This window comes from Hyla sarda, unplaced genomic scaffold (genome assembly GCF_029499605.1).
Source record: "Hyla sarda isolate aHylSar1 unplaced genomic scaffold, aHylSar1.hap1 scaffold_1528, whole genome shotgun sequence".
Classification (NCBI taxonomy): Eukaryota; Metazoa; Chordata; class Amphibia; order Anura; family Hylidae; genus Hyla; species Hyla sarda.
Window position 1 is genome coordinate 13,942 of NW_026608163.1, and position 15,046 is coordinate 28,987.

At 46.5% G+C, this 15,046-nt stretch overlaps 6 non-coding genes and 1 pseudogene across 6 annotated transcripts; all 7 read left to right on the forward strand.

Moving 5' to 3' along the window:
• Positions 1 to 1,695: 1,695 nt before the first annotated feature.
• LOC130309379 (U2 spliceosomal RNA) lies at positions 1,696 to 1,886 on the forward strand. Its single transcript, XR_008858054.1, has one exon. It is a non-coding gene; the product is annotated as a U2 spliceosomal RNA (small nuclear RNA).
• Positions 1,887 to 3,977: 2,091 nt separating this feature from the next.
• On the forward strand, positions 3,978 to 4,168 carry LOC130309380 (U2 spliceosomal RNA). The gene has a single exon (XR_008858055.1). It is a non-coding gene; the product is annotated as a U2 spliceosomal RNA (small nuclear RNA).
• Positions 4,169 to 6,247: 2,079 nt separating this feature from the next.
• Positions 6,248 to 6,438, forward strand: LOC130309392 (U2 spliceosomal RNA). Its single transcript, XR_008858066.1, has one exon. It is a non-coding gene; the product is annotated as a U2 spliceosomal RNA (small nuclear RNA).
• A 2,097-nt stretch (positions 6,439 to 8,535) lies between these two features.
• On the forward strand, positions 8,536 to 8,726 carry LOC130309394 (U2 spliceosomal RNA). Its single transcript, XR_008858068.1, has one exon. It is a non-coding gene; the product is annotated as a U2 spliceosomal RNA (small nuclear RNA).
• A 2,098-nt stretch (positions 8,727 to 10,824) lies between these two features.
• Positions 10,825 to 10,984, forward strand: LOC130309404 (U2 spliceosomal RNA; annotated as a pseudogene).
• A 693-nt stretch (positions 10,985 to 11,677) lies between these two features.
• LOC130309400 (U2 spliceosomal RNA) lies at positions 11,678 to 11,864 on the forward strand. Its single transcript, XR_008858073.1, has one exon. It is a non-coding gene; the product is annotated as a U2 spliceosomal RNA (small nuclear RNA).
• A 2,076-nt stretch (positions 11,865 to 13,940) lies between these two features.
• Positions 13,941 to 14,131, forward strand: LOC130309381 (U2 spliceosomal RNA). Its single transcript, XR_008858056.1, has one exon. It is a non-coding gene; the product is annotated as a U2 spliceosomal RNA (small nuclear RNA).
• Positions 14,132 to 15,046: the final 915 nt, after the last annotated feature.

Sequence of the window (15,046 nt, forward strand, 5' to 3'; positions counted from 1 at the left end):
AACTTGATGGACATATGTCTTTTTTCGACCGTACTAACTATGTAACTATGTAACATAACATGGGGGGGGGGGGGGGGGGGGTCTCCTGGCTGTTCACACAGGTGTGTCATTGCTGTACATTGACCATGCATTGCTTCTGTGGTATTGCAAAGGCAAAGACAAATGCTTCCAGCCATCCATTGCACTAATGGATTGGTCATCAGCTGGCTGTCTATGTCCCGCATCAATATAGACCAAAGTACAGAGGGTTAGGCTATGCTATTGTGCACCTACCTGATGCATCAGAAGGTGCGAGGCCCTTGCTAAATTCTGTGCACAGACTTTGAGATCTATACTTTAGACTGTATCTAAACCTGCTCCAACATGGACTGACATTCTGGCCTACTTTCAGCCGATGCGACTTGTCTGTCGCTGAACAGTCGCTTTTTATGTATTCAGCACCTATGTATAATGTTGTAAAAATGCTCTAGAAGCTAAAGTCGCAGAAATGTCACACATATTTGGCCTGCAACTTTCTGTGCGACAAATTCAGACAGGAAAAATCAGTATAAATCCTTAGAAAATTATCCCCCAGTGTCTCCATCTGCTGGCGGTATTGAATAAGCATTGCTGCACTGATGGGGTATGCATTAGACGAAAAAAAAGAAGAAAAAGAAGAATAATACGCCCAGAAAAGAGGCGAAAAGGAGAAAAACGTAAAAAAACGTGAAAAAAAAGTAAGAGGAAGAGAAGGGAAAAAAAGGTGGAAATGGGTTTAAAAGTGATTTCGGCGGAGAAATATATATATATATATATATATATATATATATATATATATATATACGCGCACACACACACATATATATAAACGTATTCTCCGTTGAGATATTGCAGCCGCTGCTGTGTCCAGGCCCAGGAGCCTTAGCACTGTGCTGTGATGTCACTCAATACCACTGACATCACTAGGTGTAAACAACATCTCTCCTTTGCTGTGTATGTGACTATGGAGCTGTTTGGTGATGTCGTCTATTATGGCCTTCATAGAAGCAACAGGAGATTGTTGCATCCATCTAGAACCCTCAGAACTACAGTGCTATGATGTCACTCACTTCCACAGGCCTTGCAGAGTGTAAACAACAACAACCCAGCTTTGTTGTGTATGTAACCATAGGGATTTGTGATGTCACCTAGAACCTTCACAGCAGCGACAGCTTTATGAGGAGCATCAGCACTGCTCTGCCTGAGCAGAACCATCACCGCCATAGGTTGTCAAATAACCCGGGTTTAACCCACACAGGTAAGTCCAATGGGGTGCAGGCATGTCCTCTATGCTTACAGCTTCCCGTGGGTGTTGGTTTGATACCGTTTGGGGACAGCCAAGGAGGCATCTGCAGGCAACAAAGGTAGGTGTGTGCTTGTGTGTGTGTTTCCTATGCAGATCCTAAGCCCAGTGTCACATGCAAGTAGGAGGAGTAAGAAGGGTTCCTGGCAAATCCGGGTTATGGATTGCATTTAAAAAGGCCCCGTGGGAGTGCAATGGGCCCCTGTCTTGCTGCTTAGCAATAATGGTATGGGTTTAGGTTCTGCTGTGTGTACTGGTGGTTGACTGCCCCCCAGCCCAGAGTGTGCATGGAAAATTGTCTGGCAGCCTCCCTGACAGCAAGCAGTGATAGTGCCCATGAAGGGCACCTTGTTGGGCCCGCCCCTTTCACGGTTATCGCTTCTCGGCCTTTTGGCTAAGATCAAGTGTAGTATCTGTTCTTATCAGTTTAATATCTGATACGTCCCCTATCTGGGGACCATATATTAAATGGATTTTTGAGAACGGGGGCCGATTTCGAAGCTTGCTTCCGTCGCCCTATGCATTGACCCGATATGGCAGTATCTTCGGGTACAGTGCACCACCCCCTTACAGGGTTAAAAAGAAAGATTCCTACTTTCATTGCTACCTGCTTGCTGGCTAGCCAGCTAGCCAGCCCTGTGGGCCTTGCTGCTGCTGCAGCCAAAAAACAAAAGGTGGTGCTGCTGCTGCTTCTGCTGCTTCTGCTTCTGCTTGTGTCTGGCCGCTGTTGGAGCGTCCAGGCACAGGACTTCTGCTGCTGCTGACTAAATGGCCTCCTTAATTGGATCATTTGAGTAGCCAGCACACCTGTGCAGGTAGGGCATGACATGATAGGCAGCTGCCTTGATAGCGGGTGGGTGCTGAATGTTCCTAATTGACAAAATAAGATTAATGCTTATGAAGAAATATAAAATCTCATCCCTTCCCCAATATCGCGCCACACCCCTACCCCTTAATTCCCTGGTTGAACTTGATGGACATATGTCTTTTTTCGACCGTACTAACTATGTAACTATGTAACATAACATGGGGGGGGGGGGGGGGGGGGTCTCCTGGCTGTTCACACAGGTGTGTCATTGCTGTACATTGACCATGCATTGCTTCTGTGGTATTGCAAAGGCAAAGACAAATGCTTCCAGCCATCCATTGCACTAATGGATTGGTCATCAGCTGGCTGTCTATGTCCCGCATCAATATAGACCAAAGTACAGAGGGTTAGGCTATGCTATTGTGCACCTACCTGATGCATCAGAAGGTGCGAGGCCCTTGCTAAATTCTGTGCACAGACTTTGAGATCTATACTTTAGACTGTATCTAAACCTGCTCCAACATGGACTGACATTCTGGCCTACTTTCAGCCGATGCGACTTGTCTGTCGCTGAACAGTCGCTTTTTATGTATTCAGCACCTATGTATAATGTTGTAAAAATGCTCTAGAAGCTAAAGTCGCAGAAATGTCACACATATTTGGCCTGCAACTTTCTGTGCGACAAATTCAGACAGGAAAAATCAGTATAAATCCTTAGAAAATTATCCCCCAGTGTCTCCATCTGCTGGCGGTATTGAATAAGCATTGCTGCACTGATGGGGTATGCATTAGACGAAAAAAAAGAAGAAAAAGAAGAATAATACGCCCAGAAAAGAGGCGAAAAGGAGAAAAACGTAAAAAAACGTGAAAAAAAAGTAAGAGGAAGAGAAGGGAAAAAAAGGTGGAAATGGGTTTAAAAGTGATTTCGGCGGAGAAATATATATATATATATATATATATATATATATATATATACGCGCACACACACACATATATATAAACGTATTCTCCGTTGAGATATTGCAGCCGCTGCTGTGTCCAGGCCCAGGAGCCTTAGCACTGTGCTGTGATGTCACTCAATACCACTGACATCACTAGGTGTAAACAACATCTCTCCTTTGCTGTGTATGTGACTATGGAGCTGTTTGGTGATGTCGTCTATTATGGCCTTCATAGAAGCAACAGGAGATTGTTGCATCCATCTAGAACCCTCAGAACTACAGTGCTATGATGTCACTCACTTCCACAGGCCTTGCAGAGTGTAAACAACAACAACCCAGCTTTGTTGTGTATGTAACCATAGGGATTTGTGATGTCACCTAGAACCTTCACAGCAGCGACAGCTTTATGAGGAGCATCAGCACTGCTCTGCCTGAGCAGAACCATCACCGCCATAGGTTGTCAAATAACCCGGGTTTAACCCACACAGGTAAGTCCAATGGGGTGCAGGCATGTCCTCTATGCTTACAGCTTCCCGTGGGTGTTGGTTTGATACCGTTTGGGGACAGCCAAGGAGGCATCTGCAGGCAACAAAGGTAGGTGTGTGCTTGTGTGTGTGTTTCCTATGCAGATCCTAAGCCCAGTGTCACATGCAAGTAGGAGGAGTAAGAAGGGTTCCTGGCAAATCCGGGTTATGGATTGCATTTAAAAAGGCCCCGTGGGAGTGCAATGGGCCCCTGTCTTGCTGCTTAGCAATAATGGTATGGGTTTAGGTTCTGCTGTGTGTACTGGTGGTTGACTGCCCCCCAGCCCAGAGTGTGCATGGAAAATTGTCTGGCAGCCTCCCTGACAGCAAGCAGTGATAGTGCCCATGAAGGGCACCTTGTTGGGCCCGCCCCTTTCACGGTTATCGCTTCTCGGCCTTTTGGCTAAGATCAAGTGTAGTATCTGTTCTTATCAGTTTAATATCTGATACGTCCCCTATCTGGGGACCATATATTAAATGGATTTTTGAGAACGGGGGCCGATTTCGAAGCTTGCTTCCGTCGCCCTATGCATTGACCCGATATGGCAGTATCTTCGGGTACAGTGCACCACCCCCTTACAGGGTTAAAAAGAAAGATTCCTACTTTCATTGCTACCTGCTTGCTGGCTAGCCAGCTAGCCAGCCCTGTGGGCCTTGCTGCTGCTGCAGCCAAAAAACAAAAGGTGGTGCTGCTGCTGCTTCTGCTGCTTCTGCTTCTGCTTGTGTCTGGCCGCTGTTGGAGCGTCCAGGCACAGGACTTCTGCTGCTGCTGACTAAATGGCCTCCTTAATTGGATCATTTGAGTAGCCAGCACACCTGTGCAGGTAGGGCATGACATGATAGGCAGCTGCCTTGATAGCGGGTGGGTGCTGAATGTTCCTAATTGACAAAATAAGATTAATGCTTATGAAGAAATATAAAATCTCATCCCTTCCCCAATATCGCGCCACACCCCTACCCCTTAATTCCCTGGTTGAACTTGATGGACATATGTCTTTTTTCGACCGTACTATGTAACTATGTAACATAACATGGGGGGGGGGGGTCTCCTGGCTGTTCACACAGGTGTGTCATTGCTGTACATTGACCATGCATTGCTTCTGTGGTATTGCAAAGGCAAAGACAAATGCTTCCAGCCATCCATTGCACTAATGGATTGGTCATCAGCTGGCTGTCTATGTCCCGCATCAATATAGACCAAAGTACAGAGGGTTAGGCTATGCTATTGTGCACCTACCTGATGCATCAGAAGGTGCGAGGCCCTTGCTAAATTCTGTGCACAGACTTTGAGATCTATACTTTAGACTGTATCTAAACCTGCTCCAACATGGACTGACATTCTGGCCTACTTTCAGCCGATGTGACTTGTCTGTCGCTGAACAGTCGCTTTTTATGTATTCAGCACCTATGTATAATGTTGTAAAAATGCTCTAGAAGCTAAAGTCGCAGAAATGTCACACATATTTGGCCTGCAACTTTCTGTGCGACAAATTCAGACAGGAAAAATCAGTATAAATCCTTAGAAAATTATCCCCCAGTGTCTCCATCTGCTGGCGGTATTGAATAAGCATTGCTGCACTGATGGGGTATGCATTAGACGAAAAAAAAGAAGAAAAAGAAGAATAATACGCCCAGAAAAGAGGCGAAAAGGAGAAAAACGTAAAAAAACGTGAAAAAAAAGTAAGAGGAAGAGAAGGGAAAAAAAGGTGGAAATGGGTTTAAAAGTGATTTCGGCGGAGAAATATATATATATATATATATATATATATATATATATATACGCGCACACACACACATATATATAAACGTATTCTCCGTTGAGATATTGCAGCCGCTGCTGTGTCCAGGCCCAGGAGCCTTAGCACTGTGCTGTGATGTCACTCAATACCACTGACATCACTAGGTGTAAACAACATCTCTCCTTTGCTGTGTATGTGACTATGGAGCTGTTTGGTGATGTCATCTATTATGGCCTTCATAGAAGCAACAGGAGATTGTTGCATCCATCTAGAACCCTCAGAACTACAGTGCTATGATGTCACTCACTTCCACAGGCCTTGCAGAGTGTAAACAACAACAACCCAGCTTTGTTGTGTATGTAACCATAGGGATTTGTGATGTCACCTAGAACCTTCACAGCAGCGACAGCTTTATGAGGAGCATCAGCACTGCTCTGCCTGAGCAGAACCATCACCGCCATAGGTTGTCAAATAACCCGGGTTTAACCCACACAGGTAAGTCCAATGGGGTGCAGGCATGTCCTCTATGCTTACAGCTTCCCGTGGGTGTTGGTTTGATACCGTTTGGGGACAGCCAAGGAGGCATCTGCAGGCAACAAAGGTAGGTGTGTGCTTGTGTGTGTGTTTCCTATGCAGATCCTAAGCCCAGTGTCACATGCAAGTAGGAGGAGTAAGAAGGGTTCCTGGCAAATCCGGGTTATGGATTGCATTTAAAAAGGCCCCGTGGGAGTGCAATGGGCCCCTGTCTTGCTGCTTAGCAATAATGGTATGGGTTTAGGTTCTGCTGTGTGTACTGGTGGTTGACTGCCCCCCAGCCCAGAGTGTGCATGGAAAATTGTCTGGCAGCCTCCCTGACAGCAAGCAGTGATAGTGCCCATGAAGGGCACCTTGTTGGGCCCGCCCCTTTCACGGTTATCGCTTCTCGGCCTTTTGGCTAAGATCAAGTGTAGTGTCTGTTCTTATCAGTTTAATATCTGATACGTCCCCTATCTGGGGACCATATATTAAATGGATTTTTGAGAACGGGGGCCGATTTCGAAGCTTGCTTCCGTCGCCCTATGCATTGACCCGATATGGCAGTATCTTCGGGTACAGTGCACCACCCCCTTACAGGGTTAAAAAGAAAGATTCCTACTTTCATTGCTACCTGCTTGCTGGCTAGCCAGCTAGCCAGCCCTGTGGGCCTTGCTGCTGCTGCAGCCAAAAAACAAAAGGTGGTGCTGCTGCTGCTTCTGCTGCTTCTGCTTCTGCTTGTGTCTGGCCGCTGTTGGAGCGTCCAGGCACAGGACTTCTGCTGCTGCTGACTAAATGGCCTCCTTAATTGGATCATTTGAGTAGCCAGCACACCTGTGCAGGTAGGGCATGACATGATAGGCAGCTGCCTTGATAGCGGGTGGGTGCTGAATGTTCCTAATTGACAAAATAAGATTAATGCTTATGAAGAAATATAAAATCTCATCCCTTCCCCAATATCGCGCCACACCCCTACCCCTTAATTCCCTGGTTGAACTTGATGGACATATGTCTTTTTTCGACCGTACTAACTATGTAACTATGTAACATAACATGGGGGGGGGGGGGGTCTCCTGGCTGTTCACACAGGTGTGTCATTGCTGTACATTGACCATGCATTGCTTCTGTGGTATTGCAAAGGCAAAGACAAATGCTTCCAGCCATCCATTGCACTAATGGATTGGTCATCAGCTGGCTGTCTATGTCCCGCATCAATATAGACCAAAGTACAGAGGGTTAGGCTATGCTATTGTGCACCTACCTGATGCATCAGAAGGTGCGAGGCCCTTGCTAAATTCTGTGCACAGACTTTGAGATCTATACTTTAGACTGTATCTAAACCTGCTCCAACATGGACTGACATTCTGGCCTACTTTCAGCCGATGCGACTTGTCTGTCGCTGAACAGTCGCTTTTTATGTATTCAGCACCTATGTATAATGTTGTAAAAATGCTCTAGAAGCTAAAGTCGCAGAAATGTCACACATATTTGGCCTGCAACTTTCTGTGCGACAAATTCAGACAGGAAAAATCAGTATAAATCCTTAGAAAATTATCCCCCAGTGTCTCCATCTGCTGGCGGTATTGAATAAGCATTGCTGCACTGATGGGGTATGCATTAGACGAAAAAAAAGAAGAAAAAGAAGAAGAATACGCCCAGAAAAGAGGCGAAAAGGAGAAAAACGTAAAAAAACGTGAAAAAAAAGTAAGAGGAAGAGAAGGGAAAAAAAGGTGGAAATGGGTTTAAAAGTGATTTCGGCGGAGAAATATATATATATATATATATATATATATATATATATATATATATATATATACGCGCACACACACACATATATATAAACGTATTCTCCGTTGAGATATTGCAGCCGCTGCTGTGTCCAGGCCCAGGAGCCTTAGCACTGTGCTGTGATGTCACTCAATACCACTGACATCACTAGGTGTAAACAACATCTCTCCTTTGCTGTGTATGTGACTATGGAGCTGTTTGGTGATGTCGTCTATTATGGCCTTCATAGAAGCAACAGGAGATTGTTGCATCCATCTAGAACCCTCAGAACTACAGTGCTATGATGTCACTCACTTCCACAGGCCTTGCAGAGTGTAAACAACAACAACCCAGCTTTGTTGTGTATGTAACCATAGGGATTTGTGATGTCACCTAGAACCTTCACAGCAGCGACAGCTTTATGAGGAGCATCAGCACTGCTCTGCCTGAGCAGAACCATCACCGCCATAGGTTGTCAAATAACCCGGGTTTAACCCACACAGGTAAGTCCAATGGGGTGCAGGCATGTCCTCTATGCTTACAGCTTCCCGTGGGTGTTGGTTTGATACCGTTTGGGGACAGCCAAGGAGGCATCTGCAGGCAACAAAGGTAGGTGTGTGCTTGTGTGTGTGTTTCCTATGCAGATCCTAAGCCCAGTGTCACATGCAAGTAGGAGGAGTAAGAAGGGTTCCTGGCAAATCCGGGTTATGGATTGCATTTAAAAAGGCCCCGTGGGAGTGCAATGGGCCCCTGTCTTGCTGCTTAGCAATAATGGTATGGGTTTAGGTTCTGCTGTGTGTACTGGTGGTTGACTGCCCCCCAGCCCAGAGTGTGCATGGAAAATTGTCTGGCAGCCTCCCTGACAGCAAGCAGTGATAGTGCCCATGAAGGGCACCTTGTTGGGCCCGCCCCTTTCACGGTTATCGCTTCTCGGCCTTTTGGCTAAGATCAAGTGTAGTATCTGTTCTTATCAGTTTAATATCTGATACGTCCCCTATCTGGGGACCATATATTAAATGGATTTTTGAGAACGGGGGCCGATTTCGAAGCTTGCTTCCGTCGCCCTATGCATTGACCCAATATGGCAGTATCTTCGGGTACAGTGCACCACCCCCTTACAGGGTTAAAAAGAAAGATTCCTACTTTCATTGCTACCTGCTTGCTGGCTAGCCAGCTAGCCAGCCCTGTGGGCCTTGCTGCTGCTGCAGCCAAAAAACAAAAGGTGGTGCTGCTGCTGCTTCTGCTGCTTCTGCTTCTGCTTGTGTCTGGCCGCTGTTGGAGCGTCCAGGCACAGGACTTCTGCTGCTGCTGACTAAATGGCCTCCTTAATTGGATCATTTGAGTAGCCAGCACACCTGTGCAGGTAGGGCATGACATGATAGGCAGCTGCCTTGATAGCGGGTGGGTGCTGAATGTTCCTAATTGACAAAATAAGATTAATGCTTATGAAGAAATATAAAATCTCATCCCTTCCCCAATATCGCGCCACACCCCTACCCCTTAATTCCCTGGTTGAACTTGATGGACATATGTCTTTTTTCGACCGTACTAACTATGTAACTATGTAACATAACATTGGGGGGGGGGGGGGGGGGGGTCTCCTGGCTGTTCACACAGGTGTGTCATTGCTGTACATTGACCATGCATTGCTTCTGTGGTATTGCAAAGGCAAAGACAAATGCTTCCAGCCATCCATTGCACTAATGGATTGGTCATCAGCTGGCTGTCTATGTCCCGCATCAATATAGACCAAAGTACAGAGGGTTAGGCTATGCTATTGTGCACCTACCTGATGCATCAGAAGGTGCGAGGCCCTTGCTAAATTCTGTGCACAGACTTTGAGATCTATACTTTAGACTGTATCTAAACCTGCTCCAACATGGACTGACATTCTGGCCTACTTTCAGCCGATGCGACTTGTCTGTCGCTGAACAGTCGCTTTTTATGTATTCAGCACCTATGTATAATGTTGTAAAAATGCTCTAGAAGCTAAAGTCGCAGAAATGTCACACATATTTGGCCTGCAACTTTCTGTGCGACAAATTCAGACAGGAAAAATCAGTATAAATCCTTAGAAAATTATCCCCCAGTGTCTCCATCTGCTGGCGGTATTGAATAAGCATTGCTGCACTGATGGGGTATGCATTAGACGAAAAAAAAGAAGAAAAAGAAGAATAATACGCCCAGAAAAGAGGCGAAAAGGAGAAAAACGTAAAAAAACGTGAAAAAAAAGTAAGAGGAAGAGAAGGGAAAAAAAGGTGGAAATGGGTTTAAAAGTGATTTCGGCGGAGAAATATATATATATATATATATATATATATATATATATATATATATACGCGCACACACACACATATATATAAACGTATTCTCCGTTGAGATATTGCAGCCGCTGCTGTGTCCAGGCCCAGGAGCCTTAGCACTGTGCTGTGATGTCACTCAATACCACTGACATCACTAGGTGTAAACAACATCTCTCCTTTGCTGTGTATGTGACTATGGAGCTGTTTGGTGATGTCGTCTATTATGGCCTTCATAGAAGCAACAGGAGATTGTTGCATCCATCTAGAACCCTCAGAACTACAGTGCTATGATGTCACTCACTTCCACAGGCCTTGCAGAGTGTAAACAACAACAACCCAGCTTTGTTGTGTATGTAACCATAGGGATTTGTGATGTCACCTAGAACCTTCACAGCAGCGACAGCTTTATGAGGAGCATCAGCACTGCTCTGCCTGAGCAGAACCATCACCGCCATAGGTTGTCAAATAACCCGGGTTTAACCCACACAGGTAAGTCCAATGGGGTGCAGGCATGTCCTCTATGCTTACAGCTTCCCGTGGGTGTTGGTTTGATACCGTTTGGGGACAGCCAAGGAGGCATCTGCAGGCAACAAAGGTAGGTGTGTGCTTGTGTGTGTGTTTCCTATGCAGATCCTAAGCCCAGTGTCACATGCAAGTAGGAGGAGTAAGAAGGGTTCCTGGCAAATCCGGGTTATGGATTGCATTTAAAAAGGCCCCGTGGGAGTGCAATGGGCCCCTGTCTTGCTGCTTAGCAATAATGGTATGGGTTTAGGTTCTGCTGTGTGTACTGGTGGTTGACTGCCCCCCAGCCCAGAGTGTGCATGGAAAATTGTCTGGCAGCCTCCCTGACAGCAAGCAGTGATAGTGCCCATGAAGGGCACCTTGTTGGGCCCGCCCCTTTCACGGTTATCGCTTCTCGGCCTTTTGGCTAAGATCAAGTGTAGTATCTGTTCTTATCAGTTTTCATGCTGGTGGGGATGGGTGCTGCATGGAGGATGCAGGTGTACCAGGGCTTTCCGGGGCTGGTTCTGAGGAATCAGCTCGACGGCTGCCCCGATGTGACCTGTTCCCTCCGGGTCTCGCCATGAGGCTGAGAGGGTCTAGAGCCGAGGTACTTTTGTGCCTCGGGGAGTGGTGACCCCGAGGTGCCGAAACTCACTGGGAGAATAGACTCACTGAGTTGAAGCACGGGCACCATAATCTCTTCACCTTGTGGCACTCACCTCTTGATTCCCGGCCTTCTGGCTAGGATCAGAGAAATTTTTATAGATCCGGCCGGATGTCCGGGCAGTATATCTGCACACATTCACTTATTTATTTCTTTTTTGTTTCACTGTGTCACTTTTTGCGTGTTGTGTGTTCACAGGATTGGTCAGGATGCGGTAGCCCTTCTGGGTGTCCCTCCTGGCGGTCTAGGGGAGGTCTGTGTGGCCATTAGGTTCCGCACCTCCCTGCAAACACCCCGGGTACTCCTGCTTTGGCAGGGTACCTACCGTAATCGGCTCTGCGGGCAGATACCTTGGCTAACGCCAAGGGGGATGCCGGGAGCATTTGTGGTCCCCTAGTAGCTTCGGCGAAAAGGGACATCGAACCTGGAACCTCGCAGGTACCTTTTGGTCCGGAGGCGAAGGGTAAGGTTTGTTGGGGGGCCTCTCTCCTATCGGAGAGGGGCTTGCGATAGACCGCATCCTTTGTGCACGTTTTTTTAGTGTAACACGTTTGCACTTTTTCTTGCACTTTGGGTGAATCGAAAGCACGTTCCTCGGCTTTAGATAAAAAAAAAAAAAAAAAAAAATCTGTTCTTATCAGTTTAATATCTGATACGTCCCCTATCTGGGGACCATATATTAAATGGATTTTTGAGAACGGGGGCCGATTTCGAAGCTTGCTTCCGTCGCCCTATGCATTGACCCGATATGGCAGTATCTTCGGGTACAGTGCACCACCCCCTTACAGGGTTAAAAAGAAAGATTCCTACTTTCATTGCTACCTGCTTGCTGGCTAGCCAGCTAGCCAGCCCTGTGGGCCTTGCTGCTGCTGCAGCCAAAAAACAAAAGGTGGTGCTGCTGCTGCTTCTGCTGCTTCTGCTTCTGCTTGTGTCTGGCCGCTGTTGGAGCGTCCAGGCACAGGACTTCTGCTGCTGCTGACTAAATGGCCTCCTTAATTGGATCATTTGAGTAGCCAGCACACCTGTGCAGGTAGGGCATGACATGATAGGCAGCTGCCTTGATAGCGGGTGGGTGCTGAATGTTCCTAATTGACAAAATAAGATTAATGCTTATGAAGAAATATAAAATCTCATCCCTTCCCCAATATCGCGCCACACCCCTACCCCTTAATTCCCTGGTTGAACTTGATGGACATATGTCTTTTTTCGACCGTACTAACTATGTAACTATGTAACATAACATGGGGAGGGGGGGGTCTCCTGGCTGTTCACACAGGTGTGTCATTGCTGTACATTGACCATGCATTGCTTCTGTGGTATTGCAAAGGCAAAGACAAATGCTTCCAGCCATCCATTGCACTAATGGATTGGTCATCAGCTGGCTGTCTATGTCCCGCATCAATATAGACCAAAGTACAGAGGGTTAGGCTATGCTATTGTGCACCTACCTGATGCATCAGAAGGTGCGAGGCCCTTGCTAAATTCTGTGCACAGACTTTGAGATCTATACTTTAGACTGTATCTAAACCTGCTCCAACATGGACTGACATTCTGGCCTACTTTCAGCCGATGCGACTTGTCTGTCGCTGAACAGTCGCTTTTTATGTATTCAGCACCTATGTATAATGTTGTAAAAATGCTCTAGAAGCTAAAGTCGCAGAAATGTCACACATATTTGGCCTGCAACTTTCTGTGCGACAAATTCAGACAGGAAAAATCAGTATAAATCCTTAGAAAATTATCCCCCAGTGTCTCCATCTGCTGGCGGTATTGAATAAGCATTGCTGCACTGATGGGGTATGCATTAGACGAAAAAAAAGAAGAAAAAGAAGAATAATACGCCCAGAAAAGAGGCGAAAAGGAGAAAAACGTAAAAAAACGTGAAAAAAAAGTAAGAGGAAGAGAAGGGAAAAAAAGGTGGAAATGGGTTTAAAAGTGATTTCGGCGGAGAAATATATATATATATATATATATATATATATACGCGCACACACACACATATATATAAACGTATTCTCCGTTGAGATATTGCAGCCGCTGCTGTGTCCAGGCCCAGGAGCCTTAGCACTGTGCTGTGATGTCACTCAATACCACTGACATCACTAGGTGTAAACAACATCTCTCCTTTGCTGTGTATGTGACTATGGAGCTGTTTGGTGATGTCGTCTATTATGGCCTTCATAGAAGCAACAGGAGATTGTTGCATCCATCTAGAACCCTCAGAACTACAGTGCTATGATGTCACTCACTTCCACAGGCCTTGCAGAGTGTAAACAACAACAACCCAGCTTTGTTGTGTATGTAACCATAGGGATTTGTGATGTCACCTAGAACCTTCACAGCAGCGACAGCTTTATGAGGAGCATCAGCACTGCTCTGCCTGAGCAGAACCATCACCGCCATAGGTTGTCAAATAACCCGGGTTTAACCCACACAGGTAAGTCCAATGGGGTGCAGGCATGTCCTCTATGCTTACAGCTTCCCGTGGGTGTTGGTTTGATACCGTTTGGGGACAGCCAAGGAGGCATCTGCAGGCAACAAAGGTAGGTGTGTGCTTGTGTGTGTGTTTCCTATGCAGATCCTAAGCCCAGTGTCACATGCAAGTAGGAGGAGTAAGAAGGGTTCCTGGCAAATCCGGGTTATGGATTGCATTTAAAAAGGCCCCGTGGGAGTGCAATGGGCCCCTGTCTTGCTGCTTAGCAATAATGGTATGGGTTTAGGTTCTGCTGTGTGTACTGGTGGTTGACTGCCCCCCAGCCCAGAGTGTGCATGGAAAATTGTCTGGCAGCCTCCCTGACAGCAAGCAGTGATAGTGCCCATGAAGGGCACCTTGTTGGGCCCGCCCCTTTCACGGTTATCGCTTCTCGGCCTTTTGGCTAAGATCAAGTGTAGTATCTGTTCTTATCAGTTTAATATCTGATACGTCCCCTATCTGGGGACCATATATTAAATGGATTTTTGAGAACGGGGGCCGATTTCGAAGCTTGCTTCCGTCGCCCTATGCATTGACCCGATATGGCAGTATCTTCGGGTACAGTGCACCACCCCCTTACAGGGTTAAAAAGAAAGATTCCTACTTTCATTGCTACCTGCTTGCTGGCTAGCCAGCTAGCCAGCCCTGTGGGCCTTGCTGCTGCTGCAGCCAAAAAACAAAAGGTGGTGCTGCTGCTGCTTCTGCTGCTTCTGCTTCTGCTTGTGTCTGGCCGCTGTTGGAGCGTCCAGGCACAGGACTTCTGCTGCTGCTGACTAAATGGCCTCCTTAATTGGATCATTTGAGTAGCCAGCACACCTGTGCAGGTAGGGCATGACATGATAGGCAGCTGCCTTGATAGCGGGTGGGTGCTGAATGTTCCTAATTGACAAAATAAGATTAATGCTTATGAAGAAATATAAAATCTCATCCCTTCCCCAATATCGCGCCACACCCCTACCCCTTAATTCCCTGGTTGAACTTGATGGACATATGTCTTTTTTCGACCGTACTAACTATGTAACTATGTAACATAACATGGGGGGGGGGGGGTCTCCTGGCTGTTCACACAGGTGTGTCATTGCTGTACATTGACCATGCATTGCTTCTGTGGTATTGCAAAGGCAAAGACAAATGCTTCCAGCCATCCATTGCACTAATGGATTGGTCATCAGCTGGCTGTCTATGTCCCGCATCAATATAGACCAAAGTACAGAGGGTTAGGCTATGCTATTGTGCACCTACCTGATGCATCAGAAGGTGCGAGGCCCTTGCTAAATTCTGTGCACAGACTTTGAGATCTATACTTTAGACTGTATCTAAACCTGCTCCAACATGGACTGACATTCTGGCCTACTTTCAGCCGATGCGACTTGTCTGTCGCTGAACAGTCGCTTTTTATGTATTCAGCACCTATGTATAATGTTGTAAAAATGCTCTAGAAGCTAAAGTCGCAGAAATGTCACACATATTTGGCCTGCAACTTTCTGTG